At 44.6% G+C, this 15381-nt stretch overlaps 1 protein-coding gene and 1 pseudogene across 11 annotated transcripts in view; one reads left to right on the plus strand and one right to left on the minus strand.

The window, feature by feature from the left end:
* LOC123799763 (NADH dehydrogenase [ubiquinone] 1 alpha subcomplex subunit 1 pseudogene) overlaps positions 1-15381 on the plus strand; it is a 270558-nt pseudogene that overhangs the window by 226138 nt on the left and 29039 nt on the right. For 4 of the 6 annotated variants that reach the window (XR_015725253.1, XR_015725254.1, XR_015725247.1 and 1 more), the window contains 2 exons: positions 11567-11651; positions 12562-14906. The exons of 1 other annotated variant lie outside the window; for it this stretch is intronic. The product of XR_015725253.1 is annotated as an NADH dehydrogenase [ubiquinone] 1 alpha subcomplex subunit 1 pseudogene, transcript variant X8 (transcript). Of the gene's footprint in view, positions 1-11566; positions 11652-12561; positions 14907-15381 lie in introns of those variants that run through there. One more of the 6 variants, XR_015725248.1, reaches the window with a different exon arrangement.
* The window catches only part of BCL2L11 (BCL2 like 11), a 124018-nt gene that overhangs the window by 7076 nt on the left and 101561 nt on the right, over positions 1-15381 (minus strand). The gene's annotated exons all lie outside the window — the stretch shown is intronic.

Here is a 15381-nt window from a genome sequence, read left to right on the forward strand (position 1 = left end):
TCAAAACTTCTCAAATAGACACTTTAATTATGTTCAGTTTATTACGTGGCAATTACACTTGGATAAAGCTGTCACAGAAGAAAGAACGCTTATCTTCTGGAGAGATACACTGAATGTTTTACAAACAAAATTATCTAACGACTGAAATTTGCTTCTAGATAATACAGGAGTAGGTTGTGAAGTGGGTAGTGACATCGATACAAGGGTGATATAAAGATGGGCCACGAGCTGACAGATGTTGAGGCTACGTACGTTCACGTACGTTTGAAATACTACACTGAAAAAAACACCTCCTAGAAAATGTGCCTTTAACTCTAAGCATGTGGTACAGCTTACTGCCATATTTCTTTCTCCAAAGCTTGCAAGGGACCTGGTTATTTTTTATTTTTATTTTTTTAGTAAGCTCTACACCCAACATGGGGCTTGAACTCAGGACCCTGAGTCAGGTGCTCTACTGACGGAGCCAGCCAGCCGGGTGCCCTGAGACCTGATTATCCGGACAGAAACCTCAGTAAGTTTTAGTTTGTTCCATAAAATATGTGTAAGCGATACAGTCCACGTGAATTGATTACCATTGATTTGAAACCATTAATGGTAATCAATGCAGGTCTTCTGTCAGGCTGAATTTTCTCAAAGAAGGAATACTTGGCAGGGGTTGAGAGGGCATCCTTAACAAGGAGGGCTTGAATTGCCTCAGGGCTGCCCTTGTTCAATCCTTTCTGGACGGATAGAGTGTACGTGCATCAAAGTAGTGAAATAATGGAGAGATGGACCAGGAATTAGAAAGTGGACCCTGAAGGCCTCCTCAGTACCCAGCTCCCGAAGAACAAGCATCGTTATCCCACACCCCCACAACCCTGCAGCCTCAACATTACAGCCCACAGTGCATGGAAAATTCCAAGCCTGCTAACAATTAGGACAGTGCCCCTCTCTAATGAAAGGGTCTGTTTGTGAAATTTCCTTGAATGTCTCATGTGTGAATGTGGACTGAACTCTTCTACATTAAATTCTCGGAGGATTTTACTCTCTGTGACGGTTTGATAATTTACAGCTGAGTGGAGGCATCATCCCAGGCTCGGTGCTCCTTGGCCAGCATCCACACGCGGGAGTGGAGACACAGGCATACCACCGCAGAGGCACTGGAGGTCATGAGAGCAGCCAAAGGTGTTGGTCAGAAAAGGTATATGGGTCACTCGACTCTAAAACCCACAGAGTTTGTTCATATGGACCAGGCATCCTGTTAAGGCCCTTTTAATTTTAAATTTAAATTTCATGTATACAGTGTTTGAAGGGATAATGCAATCTGGTGACTTTCAGCAAAAAGCATGCAGTAAGGACCTTTGAAAATTCTATTCTCTTATAAAGCAATAATAAAACTGATTTTAAAAAAAGTTAGAATCAGCTTTTTCAGAACTCTGGAAATTAACCAAAGGCTCGCAGCCATCCAGAGAATGTTTATTCAAGCAAAACAGTTGAATTTCCTTAAGAACGGTGAGCTTTGTGGCATTTTAACTCTCCCAAGCCCATCACCCTCTCTCTAACTACATGGTAGCACTGAAAACCAACAGCTTCCAATCATGGAAAAAACCAATCTGGTGGTTCTCTGGAAGACCCCACTTGAAAATCTGTCATTTAATCTGGCTTGAAGTTTGCTGAGTGTGAAAAGCCATTTCCTCTAGTGCATTTGTTAAAAACATTTAGAGGCAATTGTTTAACTTCACAGATGCTTGAGGCCGTGGATACCAGTTGGGGCAAACAATAAGCTAACCTAAAAATTTAAAGTAAAATCTGGGAAATGGGATGTGCCTGGGACTTTGAAAAGTTCTGACATATTCTGGGGGAATCTCAAAGACCAGGAGGATGAGTAAGACTTTGCACATAGTCAAGGCTGTGTATATATGCAGAAAAAATAAAAAAGCGCTAACCTCTCACCTCTGGCTACCTCAGTATTCTGCACAAGCAGAGGCCAAAGTAGAATTGTCAGCTGCTTGGCTGAGTGTGGAAGGTACACCCTAACATGCTTACAGAGCACCTCAGCGAAGACTGGGAGACTTATTGGTTCTAGACCTTTAAGAAAATCTCTCTCCAATCATTAGCTGACCATTAACTAACCATGCAGAGCTCTTAGTACCTATACAGGACGAAGACTCCAGACTTTACAGAATCACATCAGAAAAGTCACTGAACAAACAAACAGCAACAGCCACAGACCCTGGGGAGTGGAAGGGAGAATATGATTTCCAGAATTGCCACCTTGTGTTATTTAAAATGTCTGAATGAAACATGAGAGACTATGGACTATGAGAAACAAACTGAGGACTTCAGAGGGGAGGGGGGTGGGGGAATGGGATAGACCGGTGATGGGTAGTAAGGAGGGCACATATTGCATGGTGCACTGGGTGTTATATACAACTAAAGAATCATCGAGCCTTACATCGAAAACCGGGGATGTACTGTATGGTGACTAACATAATATAATAAAAAATCATTATTAAAAAAAAAAATAAAAAAAAATAAAATGTCTGCTGTTCAACAACAACAATTACATGATATGCAAAGAAGTTAAAAATATGATCCATACAAAGGAAAACAAAAGTCATCAATGGAAGTCAATAGAAACTGTCCCTGAGGAAGCCCAGACATAGGACTTACTAGACAAAATCCTAAATTTACTTCAAAGAGCTAAAGGGAGCCATGTCTAAAGAGTTAAAGGACGGGGTGCCTGGGTAGCGCAGTCATTAAGCGTCTGCCTTCGGCTCAGGGCGTGATCCCTGCGTTCCGGGATCGAGCCCCACATTGGGCTCCTCAGCTGGGAGCCTGCTTCTTCCTCTCCCACTCCCCCTCCTGTGTTCCCTCTCTCGCTGGCTGTCTCTCTGTCACATAAATAAATAAAATCTTTAAAAAAAAATAAATAAAGAGTTAAAGGAAAATATGAGAATGATGTCTCACTTAACAGTACCCATAAAGAGGTGGAAATATAAAAAAGAACCAAATAAAAATTCTGGAGTTGAAAGTACAGTAAATGGAATGAAAAATTTACTAAAAGGGCTCAACAGCAGATGTGATCAGGTGTAAAAAATAATCAGCAAATTTGAAGAGAGGTCAATTGAGATTATCCAGACAAAAAAACAGAAAGAAAAAAAAATGAGGAGAAATAAACAGAGCCTCAGAGACCTGCTGAGCACCAGTAAGCATATCAACGTGCACACAACGGGGAGTCCCAGAAAAGATCAGGAAAAGAGAAAGGGGCAAAAAAAAAAATAGTTGAAATAATGTTGCAAACTTCTTTTTAAAGATTTATTTATTTATTTGAGAGAGAGAGAGAGAGCGTGCAAGTGGGGAGCAGAGAGAGAGGGAGAGAGAAACTTTAGCAGACCCCACACTGAGCACAGAGCCTGATGTGGGGCTCAATCCCACGACCCTGAGATCATAACCTGAGCCAAAACCAAGAGTCAGACACTCAACGGACTGAACCACCCAGGTGCCCCAATGTTGTAAACTTCTTAAATTTTGTCAAAAACATTATACTACGACCCCAAGAAATTCACCCATGAACTCTAAGGATACATCAAAGAAGATAACAATGGAGGAGTAGAAGAGCAAAACAGACATAAGACATATAGAGAACAAATAGTAAAATAGTCATTGTAAACCCTATTATATCACTAATTATATTAAGTGTAACTTGGTCAAACATTTCAATTGATAGAGAATGGCAGAAGAGATTTAAAAAATAACATGAACTAACTGTATGCTATCTGCAAGAGACACACTTAAGTTGAAAGACACAAATGGGTTGAAAGTAAAGAATGGAAAAAAGATATATCATGCAATCAGTAATCAAAAGAGACCTGAACGGCTAATTGGATAGCAGATAAAAGAGATTTTAGGATAAGAATTATTAACAGAGACAAAAAAGGACAGTTTAGAGTGATAAAAAGGTCAATCTATCAAGAAGATATAACTATATAAACATATATGCACCTAACAACGTAGCCCCAAAATACTGAAGCAAAAACTAGCAGAAATGGGAAAATAGACAATTCATCAATTAAAGTTGGAGTCCTCAATAACCTCACTCTTAACAATGGATAGACCAACTAAGCAGGTGACCAGCAAGGAAACAGAAGACTTGAACAACACTATAAACCAACTAGATCTAACAGACATCTATAGAAAACTCCACTCAACAACGGCTGAATATGCATTCTTCTCTAGTACACAGGAAACATTCTCCAGGTTGGATCATATGTGAGTCCATAAAACATGTCTCAGCAAATTTAAAAGGATTGAAATCATCGAAGTATCTTCACTGAACACAGTGGAATGAAACATGAAAGCAATAACAGAAGGAAAACTGGAAACTTCACAAAATGGGTAAATTAAACAAGACACTTAAAAAAAACCCAATGTGTCAAAAAAAAGGAAATAATGAAGAGAAATGCAAAATATTTTGAGATAAGTGAAAGTGAAAGTACACCAACATTTATGGGATGCAGCAAAAGCAGTGCCAAGAAGTAAATTAATAGCTGTGAACACTTATATTTAAAACAAACAAACTTCTGAATCAATAATCTAATCTTCTGCTGTAAGAAGCTTAAAAAAAAGAAAATCAAACCCAAAGCAAGCAGAAGGAAGGAAACAATAAAGATTAGAGCAGAAATAAATGAAATAAAGGATAGGAAATCAATAAAGAAAATCACAAAACCAAAAGTTAGTTATTTGAAAAGACCATGAAAATGGACAAACCTTTATTTGTATTGACCAGGAAAAGAAGAGAATACTCAAATTACTAATATCAGGAATAAAAGAGGGAACATTACTACCAACCTTAAAGAAACATAATCAAGTGTAAGAAATACTGTGAACTTTGGTTTGTATCAGCCTATATCGTATATCTCAAGTAGAGAAATTGAATCAGAAATCAAAAAATTCCCACAAGAAAAACCTCAAGACCAGATGGCTTCACTGGTGAATTCTACCATATGTTTAAAGAAGAAATGATGCAAATTGTTGACAAACTACTCCAAAAGATGAAAGATGTAAGAACACTTCCCAAATCGTTCTATTACACCAATATTACCCTGATACCAAAATCAGACAAGACATCTGTAAAAAACCATAGACCAATATCTCTATGAATACAGATGCAAAAGACCTCAATAAAAATACTAGTAAACTGAATCCAACAATAAATAAAAAGATTTATCCAAAGAGGACCAAGTAGGATTTATCCCAGGAATGCAAGGTTGGTTAAGTATACATAAATCAATCACTATAATACACTATATTAGTATAATAAAGGACAGAAACCACACGATCTTCTCAAACACTTAAAAACATTTGACAGGGGTGCCTGGGTGGCTCAGTCGGTTGGCTGTCTGCCTTTGGCTCAGGTAATGATCTTGGAGTCCTGGAATCGAGTTCCACGTCGGGCTCCCTGCTCGGTGGGGAGTCTGCTTCTCCCTCTCCCTCTGCCTTCCCCCAACTTGTGTGTGCTCTCTCTCTCTTTCAAATGAATAAATAAAATTTTAAACAAAAAAAAAAAAAGAAAAGAAAAACATTTGATGATATCCAACTCCTTTTCATGACAAAAACACTCAACAAACTAGGAATAGATAGGCATTCTCTAAACTGATAAAAGACATCTACAGATTAAATGCAATCCCTACCAAAATTCAGCTGACGTTTTGGAGAAACTGACAAGCTGACCCTAAAGTTCATATGAAAATGTAAGGAACTCAGAGTAGCCAAGATGATCTTTAAAAAAAAAAAAAAAAAAAAAAGATTTTATTTATTTATTTGACAGAGAAAGAGACAGAGCACAAACAGGAGGAGTGGCAGGCAGAGGGGGAGGTAGAAGCAGGTTCCCTGCTGAGCAGGGAGCCCAATGTGGGGCTCAATCCCAGGACTGAGGGTTCTGACCTAAGCCAAAGGCAGATGCTTAACCAACTGAGTCACCCAGGTGCCCCTATCCAAGATGATCTTTAAGAGAACAAAGTTAAAGGATTTGTACTCGCTGATTCGAAACCCTACTACAAAACTACCATAATCAAGACTATGTGATACTAGCATAAGGATAGATGTTATCAATCTATCAATGAAATGGAATTTATAGTCTAGAAATAAACCCACATATTCATGGTCAGTTGATATTCACATTCAGGAAGACTTCCAAAACAAATGGGAAAAGAGTAGTCTTTTTAACAAATGGTGCGGGGACAACTGGATATCCACATGCAGAAGAATGAAGTTAAACCTCATCCTCAGACCATACACAAAAATAACTCCAAATGGATCAAAGACCGAATGTAAGGGCTAAAACTACAAAACGTTTAAAAGCAAATATAAGTCTTCATGACCTTGAATTAGGCAATGATTTCTTAGCTATGACACCAAAAGCACAAGCAACTAAAGAAAAAAGAGATACATTTAACTTCATAAAAACTAAAAACTTTAGTGCTTCAAAGGACACTATCACAACAGTGAAAACTCACAGCATGGGGGAAATATGTGCAAAAATCATTTACAAATCATTTGCATATACAACGAGTCTAGTATCCAGATTATATAAAGAATTATTATAACTCAACAATAAAAAGTAAATATCCCAATTAAAAAATGGAGGAGGAATCTGAATAGACATTTCTCCCAAGAAGATATACAAAAAACAAATGAAAAGACTCTAATATCATTAGTCATTAAATCACAGGGAAATGTCACATCATATCCACCAGGACGATTAAAAGAGAGAGAAACACGAGCGCTGTTGACGATATGCATTCCTCAGCATGTCGGTAGAAAATGTAAAGTGAGTGCAGCCACTCTGGAAAAGAATTTGGCAGTTCCTCAAAATTATAAACAGAGTTACTATGTGACCCAGTGATTTCATTGCCACATCTGTATCTAAAAGGATTGAAAACATATTCACACAAAAACTTGTACACGAATGCTCATAGCAGCAGTATTTATAATAGCCCAAAGGTCAAAACAGCCCCAATGTCCGTCAACTAACTGATAAATAAACACAATGTGGGCTCTCCATATAATGGACTGTTACTCAGTCATAGAGAGGGAAGAACTACTAACGTAAACTAAACCATGGATGAAATATGAAAACATTATGCTAAGTGAAAGCAGCCAGTCTCAAAAGATCACACTCATATGAAATACCTAGATAGGCAGATTCACAGAGACAGAAAGAAGATTCACGGTTGTCAGGGGCTAGAGGAGAGGGAATGGGGAGTGGCCTCTAATGGGTACTGATTTTTCAGTGAATTATGCACACGTTCCAGAATTAAGTAGTGGTGATGGTTGCACAACCTTGAGAACATAAAATCTACTGAACTGTATACTTTAGAGGGGTGAATGCTATAGTTAGTGACTTGTATCTCTACCTTGTAAAAAAGATAATGTGGTCTAAAGGTTCATAATTCAAAAGACACAAGAGTCAGGAATGAAAGGTCTTCCTTCTTCCGAGGGCAGCACCCATCACTCCTGCAGCCGTTGGGACGCATGTCCACCAAGGAAGCAGTTTTGTGTTGTTCGGGACGTAGTTCGGTGCACATCTCTTTGCTTTTTTATTCTCTGCATGCTGCTTGGAGTTTTGCTTTTTTCTTAGGTTTGTGTTCTTGACTGTAATCTATGAGCCCCTTTATAATATACATTCTGGAACAATTCACTGCAGATGAATATATCTTACAGACTAACATGAGATATCTGTCTGTAATAAATATTATCAGGATGATAGTTAATTTTATTATATCACCATCATCATCATCAGTAAGCAGTCTTTATCAAGCCCAATCCAGATCAAGGGGCTGGAATTACATTCAGTCTCATCTGAGCTCAGGGAATCTGGGTCTTGGCCAAGACACCCCAGCGTTTGTCTGGGATTTTGTTTTCAGAAGACTTTGTGGTTGGTTACGTGATTCCTGGTGAAGACGTGCACGTTCAGGTGAGCCTTCACTCTTCGGGACATTTTGGTTCCTGAAGACGCTGAGGGAACTGCTTAATTGCGTTAGGTAGGCAAAGAGATGGTCTGACCTGCCTTGGGCCACAGTAAACAAAGACCAAATACACCGCCGAGGACCACATCTGGAAACCCCCTCCTGGGGCTCTGCCGAGCCTGGGGTGTGTGTGGTCACCTGCGGCCCTGCCCAGAAGCCCACAGACCCCACAGCTTACGAGTTAGAACAGCAAGTTCCAGTACAAGTCCCTTGCTGTTCTCACAGGATTGGATTGCTAATTGTGTGCTGGACTCCTTAAAATCTCATAGAATTGAGGTCTTAGAGTCAGTTTTTGCTCATTTGTTCATCAGTATGAGAGAAATTTCGGTATAAAAGCCACTGACAAGGGAGCTTCAGCTGGTCCCTTTCTCTTCTCTGAGGCTTGCTGCCGTTGTTCTTGTTGGTGCTTCTAAACGAAGGGCCCATAATGTCTCCTTCTCTGGTTATGAAGTTAGTAGCATGTGTACCCTGAGTGGTGTTCTCATCCGGCTTTCGAGTCATTTCCCAGTGATGGTCCCTCTACTCCCTAATACCATGGGTGCCACGGGCATGCGGTCATGCTGGTTCCAGGTAGAATAACTAAGGCTGGCAGGGGAGGAATGCGGGGGCTCCTCCCACACCTGGATAAGGGGCCACGGAAGGGGGCGGTGGGGTTAGAAAGCTGGAGAGACAGAATCGAGGGCAGAGGCTCTGGATACTCACAGAGCCCAGCCCACACGTTGTGGAGAGGATTAATGAAATAATGCGGTCACGCACCAAACGTGCTTAGAACAGCAGCTGCTCAAGAAGTGTTGGCCTTGGCAGTGAGAGCGTGGAGCAATACAGCTGTCTGCAGAAGAGAAGGCCCATCGAGGAAACTATTTTGCAGAAACCACAGAGGCCATCTAGCCTGGGATTAGGGGTTTTGGGAGGGGTCTGGGGCAACTATTATAGGGAATGCGGTAAGGAATCCACTGGGAGGAAATCAGCTTGGCAGCTGCAAGAAGGACCCACTTGAGGAAGAGAATCATGGTGGAGGGAGCACTGTCTCTTGGCAAGTGATTCTCAGGACTCAAGGGTTCTCACCCATTGTGGTACTTACGCATAATAAGATCACTGCAATCATACTTGAAAGCGCTGAGTCCTCTACCTGACACACGATGAGCCCTTCCTGAATGGTGGTGGTGGTGGAGGTGAAGTTTCCGTTTCAGGGAAGCCTTTAGAGACTCCTTCTAGGCAGCCTCAAGTTCGTTGAGCAGGTGTTATGAGGCGCTCACCTGGGTACAACCAGGGCAGGGCACCTCGGCCTCGGAGGGACGGAGGAGCTCCTCTATATAAGAGAGCCAGAACTCCGTTTTCCTGGGTGAAGATGGGGATTCCAGAAGGAGGAGGGTCAGGGATGAGGTCTTAAAAGAGAAAGAATTTTGGGAAAAGAGAAATTTATCCAGTAGGCAGTCTGTGTGGCTTTGACGTGTGTGAGGTTAAGCTCTTTCTTGGGCCCTTCAACATCACCTGTAAAGTCTATGCTTCTCGCCACCTGTTCCAGAAAAGTGGACTCTCTGGTTACCTCAAAGAGAATGTGAGTCCTGTGCTGAGTGAGGCATGTGATGAAAAACAGACTAACCCCGTGGAGGCAGGATCCAGAAGACAGAGAACGGCTGACATCCGGGATATGCTGTCATGGCTGTGGTCACAGGGAATCCAGAAGAGGGGCTGGTGTTGGGGACAGAAGCAGATGAAGGCTGAGAGCATGGTCTGTGAGGGGCGTGAAGGGACTCTGACTGGACATTCCTTGAACCAGCCCCAGAGGGAATCGTAGCAGGAAGAAGAAAGATGGTTTACACCTCAGAGGAAGCAGGAGAGTCGTGAGGTGAAGGTTAAGCCGGCGTGGAGAGTCTTGACCCACCCAGCGGCACACGGCACACTCTTCCCACGTGGTGGAGACTGGTGATCGTGCCCAAGAACCTCGGGCTTGGGTCTGGATTGGATGACCCTAGACTTGGGTCAGGAGGCACCCCACGTGCACAGGTTGCACTTTTTTCTTGCGGTGGCCTTGGCAGGGCCAGATTCCTTGAGCTCCAGTGGCTGACATATTCCTTGTGCTCTGCTGACGTCGGTGAGCTGGCTCTCAGGTCCGAGGAGCAGCTAGAGGAACATTAACAGCTTGGCAAGAGAGGACAGAGGTAAGCAGCGCTGGCGAGGTCCCCTTATTCAGTGCGAGTCGCACTGTACCCGAGTTTCCGGATCAGAAACACACGACCCGTTCATCCAGTCAACAAATCCAAGCGCGTGGTTCTTCGTTGCACACGCTGCAAACTGTCCGAGATGCTGGGATGTGACTGTTCTCTTTCCCTTTACCTCCTTGCAACTTGCCCTCGGTACTGAAGCCGAATTCTACTTGGCTGAACATTAATTTTACCGAAGAGGCATTTGATTTAGTCAAAACCCAACATTACACTAAATGTCCTTGGGTCAGTCTGAGGCTAGAAGATCAAAGCTCGACCTTGCGCTGTGACTTACTGTATCTTCCCATCCTGCCCCACTGGCCCGTGAAGAGCAGCTGTGGGCGTTTCTCAACGGTACCATGACTTCGTAACTAACCCTATCTGATAAAGCCGATACGTGGTTTTAAATTATATTGTCTTTAACTTTGTTTTATCGAGGGGTCGGTAAAGTCCCTGACAGTAATCTTGCCTTTTTACTTGGGAAGGAAAGGCTGTGCTCTTTGCAAAAGGACTTGGGTTCTTCCTGGAGCCACCGATGGGGTTTTCACGGTTAAGCTTATTTATTTATTTATTTGTTTATTTATTTATTTATAAAGATTTTATTTATTTATTTGAGAGACAGCCAGCGAGAGAGGGAACACAAGCAGGGGGAGTGGGAGAGGAAGAAGCAGGCTCATAGCGGAGGAGCCTGATGTGGGGCTCGATCCCGTAACGCCGGGATCACGCCCTGAGCCGAAGGCAGACGCTTAACCGCTGTGCCACCCAGGCGCCCCTATGGTTAAGCTTATTTAAACGGCGGGACTTTTGTACCTGTCCCTTCCCGCACAGAGTATTTTTACGCTTTTTAAGATTTAAATTGAGGACTAAAGCTACAAATACTTTTACTATGATTAATGTTTTAAAGACTAATGTTGTATTCGTATGTATTAATGTACCGTATTCAGGCAGGTTCACTTAACATCTTTTTTATTCTCCAGTTGATGTTTCTTGCTTCCAGGGATGGAGAATGGCTGCAATGGTTAGTTTTCCGTGTCAGCTTGACTGGGCTGAGGGGTGCCCAGAGAGCTGGTAAGACATTCTTTCTGGGTGTGTCTGTGAGGGTGTGTCTGGACGAGGTCAGCATTTGCACTGGCAGGATGAGGAAAGACGATCGCTCTCATCAACGTGGGTGGGCTTCGTCCAGTCCGGGAGGGCCTGGATTGAACAAGAAGGCGGAGGAAGGATGAACTCATTCTCTGCTTGAGCGGGGACATCCATCTTCTGCCTGTGGATATCACTGCTCCTGTTTCTCGGGCTTTCGGCCTCAGACCAGGACTTACACCATCCCCACCCCCATCCCAACCATGCTTTCAGACGCAGACGGGATGACACCACTGGTTCTCCCAGTGCCCCAGCTTGCAGACGGCTGATTGTGGAACTTCTCTACCCCCATAACCATGTGAGTGCATTTCTGGAATTACAAATACAGACATGCACACATGCATACTCAACCTATTGATTCTCTTTCCCTGAAGAACCCTGTCTAATACAGTGGCTCTCTTAGGAAGGGACACCATCAAAGGTCAGCTTTCTCACAGGGCCTTTCCAGCTCTCGGGCAGCTTGCAGAATGGGGGAATGGCCCTCATTGGACAGAGTAGAGAAAAGGTCCCGTGCTAACACAAACACTGACGTGATCATGTGCGGAACGGGTGCTATGCAATGTGCCTAAGTCTCAGACTGACTTTCCTAGAACCAAGGAGTGGAGGTGTGGTGCCCAACCCTATTCTGGCTAGGGCTCCAAATTCCTCTCTGTTAGATGACCATGGGCCCAAGGTCAGAAAGGGGGGCACCTGAGGTTCAGGCCACCAGGACCAGGAGCCTCATCTGTTATTTGTCTGCATGGCTTACCCAGAAAGGCCACGCCGAAGCCTACGCAGGGCTGACAGCTCCCACAGGTTGGAAGGACGACGGGGTCTATGAGGCTCCGTAGTCCTGTCACTGACAACAACCCCCTGGACCCAGAGAAGAAACTGCAGCTCAGATCACCACATTTACAGCCCCAACACAAGGCTCTCGACCATCTCGCTGTGAGCCAGGTGCTGCTGGAGACTCCGTAGCCAGCGGGTCCCAGTTGGCCTGGGACGGAGAGGTTTCCCAAGATGCAGGACTTTGGGTTTTAAAGCCGAGGGAAGTGAGCCAGGATGAACTGGTTGCCGTAGGAAGGAGCTGCGAGCGACAGGCATAAAGGCTGTCATTCCTTTGAGGGCTCAAGACCCATCCTGAATCACCAGGTAGAGCCCACGTTCCACCCCGAGCACCCCACTGAAGGAGAACTGGCTCATCCTAACTGTGCCTGTTTCTCTTCCAGATCCCGGGTCCATGCCTCCTTCCTCCTCATCCCCTTCCCCCTGACTCGGAGCCCCACGTTGGCCTCCGGTACCCCGGTGAGGGCACCAGTCCGCCTGCACGGCGCTCTCGTTCACAGCGTCTCGTGCGCAAACACCAAAGACGACCTAGAAATGCGGGACTGCACCTGCCCCTCAAAGACAGTAAATCACAAGAGCATTTTTAAAAAGTTACAATCCTGAAAGGATTGAAGATGAACAAACTGGAATAAAAAAAAAACAACAAAAACTATTATTTTACCCAGAAAGCAGCACACATTCTTTTCTTCAGTTGTGTTTCTTTGATAAAGCGTCCTGCCTCTCAGAGGCCTAGTGTGGCCCCCAGGCCCACGCCGAAGCGTGCTTGCTTAATACCGTCCCCACGCCGTGCGCTGCCAGCAGGACTGTCCTTACAGCGGAAACCAGCACCTCCGGCTGCCAGACCAGCAAAAGCGATATGACAGGCGCTTTCATCATTTCAGCCCCAAACCATACTGGGCCAGCGTGCGTGAAAACCCGTTGGCCTGGGTTGCCCTCCTGACTCCCTCACCTTCCAAGCCTCCTCTCAAAAGGCACCCCTGTCTCGGACCAGCAGTTGGCCCGAGGCCTGGGACACGGCAAGTGTTCAGCGGCTGGTACTGTCCATCCCTCCTGTGAGACACCTCTTGAAACATATATAAGCCCCACGTGACTGCAAAGGCAGCCTTGTAAGTCAGGGCTTCTCAAGGGAGCCGGGGGCCCTCGAGGACTCACTCCAGTCGACTCCTTGCAGGGGAGGAGATGGACGTCCCAAGGAAGGTGTTGATCTGCTCAGGGCCGCACCACGGGAAACTGGGATGGGCTCTCTGGACTCCCTGGCCAGTGCTCTTTCCACTAGGACAGGCTGTCAGTCTTCCACATGGAAATACAGCCAGAAGGAAACCAGAGGGGACTTTTTAAAAAACCTTTGTTCTTTTGTTGGTATCATTCTCTTCTGTTTTGTTCTTTTGTTTTTATGTGTGAAGCTTTTTGTTCTTGTGTTTTTAATGAAGCTCCCCGCATGCAGGGCAGGAGGGAGAAATCTGAGTCTACAGGTTGCCGGTGTAAGAACCGTACCTTCTTCAGTCTGGCGTGTGACAGAACATAAACTCTGCTTTGGGTCCTCATTTTCTCGTGTGGAAGCTAATTTGGCGTATGAAATCGGTCCTCCCTCGCTGGGGATGCATCTGGGCGAGGGCCCGCCCACACTGTGATGAGGGGTAGGCAGGTGCCGTCTCTCAGCCCACCGGGCCTGGCCTCTCGCAGGCCTGCGTTCAGCCTTTTCCTCTTCCCTCAACCACAGGACGTTGGGAGGAGCCTCCCTCAGGGGCCCCGCACCCTCCCACGCCCGCCTTCCAGGGAGAGCAGGGAGCCTCCGGGGAAAAGCAGCCTGAGAAGCCAAGGACCACAAAGCCCCCTGCATCAGGGTCCCTGGGGAGAGAGAAGACCAACGTCATGCCTTTGAACCCGGATACCAGAGGAAAACAGCTGTGTGTTTGGAACAAAGGAAAACAGTCTCTGCCAGGCAATTCCTTCCCATGCAGGCTGCAGGCAGGGTCTGGAAGGCCACAGGCTATGCTGTAGTTTGTAACCTTGCATGTGGACACAGGCCCAGAAGATTCTTCAAAGATGCTAGCATGTTTCCTGAGAGGGTCCTGGGCCCGTTCAAACGCCCACTAAAGAGGAGAAGCCCAGCCAGCCTCGCATGCAGCTCCTGACCTCCCCGTATCACAAGCCATGAGACCAGCGCGGAGCAAGGCTTAGCTGGCGATGGGCACATAGGCGGTGGGAAAAGGACAGAAGGGGGAGAGTAAGTGAGAGCAAGAATGAGGTCTGTTTGGTTTTTTCTCCATAAGAGACGCATATGCACCCCTAAAGCCCATCATTTAGACCCCCTTCTATGGTTTCGGGTCGCTATGGACTGTTCCCCATCCCCAGTTAAGTCCTCTGAAGGCGGGACAGCTGTGTGTCTGTGTGAACTTCACTGTGCCTTATCCGTCCTGCACAACCAACAAATGCTTAAAACTAGTAAATCAAAATGCCTGCCCGAGCCTCTAAAAACGTCTTACTATTTTCAGGCAGGCGATCAGGGCAAAGAGCGTGCACGGTATATGCATTGGGAATCACAACATTTTAAATTTAAAACAGATTATTTTGAGAAACTAGCAAATGCCCAGTAAAAAAAAGAATGAGTGGTAGACAAGGGGGGAAATCGAAGCTCTCTCCTACCACCATTACACTCTCCAGAGGGTGCCCCTGTTGACATTTTAGACTTCATTTCTTTAATAAAATAAACTTTGAATTAACTTGGTGCAACTGACAGCTATTCATTTTTTATAATTTATTTTTTCCTCTCCGAAATTGTAATTTCCTCCACGTCTATTTTGTATATCCTCTTTATCATGTTTTTGTAGTCCCCTAAGTAGTTGGCCAAGTTGAGTTTAGGGTTTTTTTTAATATAAAATTCACAAACTCTGAAGCACGCACATCTTAAACGTACCTGAGATGACTTTTGACAAATACCGAGATAAAGCATGTTGCTGTCACCTGAAAATATTCTTCTGTGCTTCCTTCCAGTTAACCCTTTCCTTCCGAGGAGCAACCACAGTTCTGATTTTTTTCCACCATAGATTAATCGTGCCGGTTCTAGAGGGTCCTACAGACACAGGTGTACTCATTCATTACGCCTTAGTTTGCTCAGCACAGTGCTTCTGGGATCATCCTTCCTGTGCTGTCAATGGCCGTTCTGTTTATTGCTGTGTAGTAATCCATTTCACGAATATACC

This window comes from Ursus americanus, chromosome 7, assembly GCF_024610735.1.
Source record: "Ursus americanus isolate L20-20 chromosome 7, mUrsAme1.1.p, whole genome shotgun sequence".
Classification (NCBI taxonomy): domain Eukaryota; kingdom Metazoa; phylum Chordata; class Mammalia; order Carnivora; family Ursidae; genus Ursus; species Ursus americanus.